At 39.4% G+C, this 3758-nt stretch overlaps 1 pseudogene; it reads left to right on the top strand.

Annotated features, from left to right (window-relative positions):
- Window positions 1-2173: 2173 nt before the first annotated feature.
- Window positions 2174-3530, top strand: LOC110881928 (annotated as a pseudogene).
- Window positions 3531-3758: the final 228 nt, after the last annotated feature.

The raw sequence follows: 3758 nt of genomic DNA, 5'->3' as shown, positions 1-3758 counted from the left end.
TGTCTTTCAATCGTTTTCAAGTGTTCCTTGTACGCCTGCTCCCGTTCAACTTTTAGGGACATCATTGTTTCTTTTCTTTGTTCGGCCTTCTTGAATTGGGTCATTTTCTCCTCTTCGATTCTAAAGATCGACTCCGCCACCGCCTCCTTCCCTTTGCTTGACGATTCACCACCTCGTCTGCGTCGTGGCCTTGTGGGTGTATCTTCCTCAACGGGCTCGTCAAGGGGTTGATCGGGTTCGTCAAGAGGGTCGTTGTTTAAGTTCATTTGGGGCAAGTTATCCGACGCGGAAGTCGTGTAGTTCCCCGAATCGGATGTCTTTGATCTTTTCGAACCGCCTCGTTTTTTTGGAGCCGTAGGACCATGCATGTCAACCAACTCAACGGGGACCCACTTCGGGTGATGTCTCGCAACTTCCCATGACGCCACGTGTGGAAAAGTTCTCTTAGAGTACGTTTTGCAATACTCGGCGGTGGCTTGTTGCATGATCGTCGCCTCGCTCGCTCCACTTTGTGGGTTTCGGCTCTACAAAAAAAATAAAATGTTATAAAACTGTTTTTTTTATAAACTGTTTTTTATATAAACTGTTTTTTTTTTAAAACTGTTTTTTTTTATAAACTGTTTTTTTTATAAATTGTTTTTTTATAAACTGTTTTTTTATATAAACTGTTTTTTTTAAAAACTATTTTTTTTTATAAACTGTTTTTTTTATAAACTGTTTTTTTTTTATAAACTGTTTTTTATATAAACTGTTTTTTTTATAAACTGTTTTTTTTATTAACTGTTTTTTTATATAAAACTGGTTTTTTATAAACTGTATTTTTATATAAACTGTTTTTTTATATAAACTGTTTTTTTATATAAACTGTTTTTTTAAATAAAACTGTTTTTTTTAATAAACTGTTTTTTTAAATAAAACAGTTTTTTAAATAAAACTGTTTTTTTTAATAAAAAAACATACCTTTTGAATGAAACAAGCGTTGAACTTGCTAATTTTCCCGTTCAAATCCGTCCACTTCGACGTCATTTGGTCCATGTTTCGTATCCTTGCACCGGGAAGTTGCCTAAAATGATTAATAACTCGTCTCCAAAACGCATCCTTTCGTTGCTCGTTCCCGTGTTTCTTACTCTCCGAGATGTGCAAATACGCCTTCGTCAACGAGACCTCCTCCTCGCTCGTCCAAGGTTGTCGGCCGATTGGAGCGATTTCTTGAACCTCAACATTTTGTTCTTCTTCCTCATCCTCTTCCTCCGCTTCTTCTTCCTCTTCCTCTTCCTCGTCCTCGTCAAGACTTTGTTGTGGTTCACGTGGTTCATGCCACGCTTTTGCAAAATGATGAATGAAGGTGTTGTCTTCTAGTAGTGGGTCGAGTGTGTGGGGTTGGGTTTGATACGTTTGCGATTGAAATTGGTGAGGTTGAAACGGTGGAACGAACGGTTGGTTATGGTACGTTTGCGATTGAAAGGGTGGATATTTTCGGGTTTGAAAGGGTGGATATTGTTGGGTTTGAAAGGGTAGGACTTGGTCGGGTTCGTCTTGCAACCTAAAGCGTGCCGGCTCACCAAGATTCGCTCGAACCTTGGGCCTTATTTTCTTCGTACCCGAACCGCCACCTCTTTTTTTCGATCCACCACCTCTCTTGCTTGAACCTTCCATATTTCTTGTAAAAATGAGTGTGAAAATAGTTGAGAGTTTTTTGAATTTTTTGTATTGAGTGTGAGAATAGTTGAGAGTTTTATGAGTTTGTGTATTGAAATATGTGGGATTTTATATAAAAAAAACAATCAACAACGTTCAAAAATTTACAAACGGTCAAAAAGCAACGGTCAAAAATTTACAAATGGTCAAAAATTTACAAAGTTCAACGCGTGGTGGAGTTAACGCGTTACAAGTTCAACGCGTGGTCATGCATGCGGCGGCGGTGTTCCGTTATGATTCCACGGGTGATGAACGCCCATCACGTTACCGCCCCGAGTGGCCTAAGTATGAAGTTTATCTTTCTTCTTGCTTCCTTGCACCTCCATATATGGTTGACTTTCAATCTCCCACCAAGACTATATATACCAACCCTCCATGCAATGTCTCAACATCATTATCTCATTTACGAAATACATTACTTAACCTCAAAGACAAATCTTTGACACACAATCACATCTAGTACACTTTGTTACTAATGGAGATTTCCTCCTTTAGCAAAACGGTTGCTTTGTTGGTTCTTCTGTTAGCCACACTCACAACCTTGTCACTAGGTCAAGGCAACCGCGGTAGTGGCAGCGGCACCCGTCTTGGTTATTACAGGTCGTCCTGCCCTAGGGCCGAATCCATAGTTCAGTCTGCGGTTCGGTCTGCTGTCCAAGCCAACCCAACAATCGCACCTGGTTTACTAAGGATGTTCTTCCATGACTGCTTTGTCAATGGTTGTGATGCATCTATACTAATTGATGGACCCACAACTGAGAAGTAAGCAGGCCCAAACTCTCTCTTGAGAGGCTTTGAAGTTATTGATGCTTCAAAGTCCCAGCTCGAAACAGCCTGCCCAGGAGTGATCTCATGTGCTGATATCGTTGCTCTTGCTGCACGTGATTCTGTGGTCTTGGTAAGTACATATTTCCTTAACAGTTAACCCTAGCTTCTCATGCTGTTTGTACATTAGAAACTTGTAGTTATATATGCTTATTGCTTAATCATTTTTTTTAATATATTATTGCAGACCGGTGGATGTAGTTGGCAGGTACGATTAGGACGTAGAGATGGATTTGTTTCACAAGCATCAGATACCGCAAACTTGCCTGCCTTTAATGACCCTATTAGTGTCCAAATCAGAAAGTTTGCTGATAAAGGCCTCAACACAAAAGATCTTGTTACTCTTGTCGGTAAGTAGAATAAAGTAATGTAGAAAAACTAGCTAATGTATAGAATGTTATGGCCTTATTTATAAATTATTTATTTTTTTATTTTTTTGTTTGCCAGGTGGACACACAATTGGAACAGCAGCCTGTGCATTATTCAGCTACAGGTTATACAACTTCAACAATACCAATGGACCCGACCCAGATATAAACCCAGCATTCCTACCACAACTCCGAGCACTTTGCCCCAATGGTGGCGATGCATTAAGACGTGTGGCGCTTGATACAGGTAGCGATAATAGCTTCGGCAATTCATTCTATGAAAACTTGAGGAATAGAAGGGGAGTTATTGAATCCGATGCAAAGCTATGGAGTGACCGCAGGACTCAGAGGTTTGTACAAAGGTATTTAGGGGAAAGGGGGCAAACGGGATCGAGATTTAACGCAGAGTTTGGAAGAGCAATGGTGAAGATGGGTAATATTGAGGTGAAAACAGGGACACAAGGTGAAATCCGTAGAGTGTGTACTGCAACCAATTGATAAGATTTATAAGAATGTGAGTTTAACACAATCCAGAAGTTGTTAATAGAATGAACTTTCAAAACATTCATTGAAAATTGTATTGATTTGTTTTACTTGGAATAAGATCAAAGATTGAATTGTTTAATCAAGAATTTTTCTTTTCTACTTGTTAGATGAATTTCTCCTAGACGTCAAAGATGTTCTTAAATATATTTGAAAGTTGTACATACTACCATAAAGGCCTTCTTCCCTCTCTCCTCCCCAGTCACATTTATCGCCTTTACCCAAATTCGCCTCACCAATTTCTCTTGGTTCCACATCCAACAAATGGCCATAAAGGCTGACCGCAATGGAAACGGTTTCCTTTATTTCAAAAGGAAAAAAGAA

The sequence above is a fragment of the Helianthus annuus genome, chromosome 10 (assembly GCF_002127325.2).
Source record: "Helianthus annuus cultivar XRQ/B chromosome 10, HanXRQr2.0-SUNRISE, whole genome shotgun sequence".
In the NCBI taxonomy this organism is placed as follows: domain Eukaryota; kingdom Viridiplantae; phylum Streptophyta; class Magnoliopsida; order Asterales; family Asteraceae; genus Helianthus; species Helianthus annuus.
This window is presented reverse-complemented; position numbering and strand designations above follow the sequence as displayed.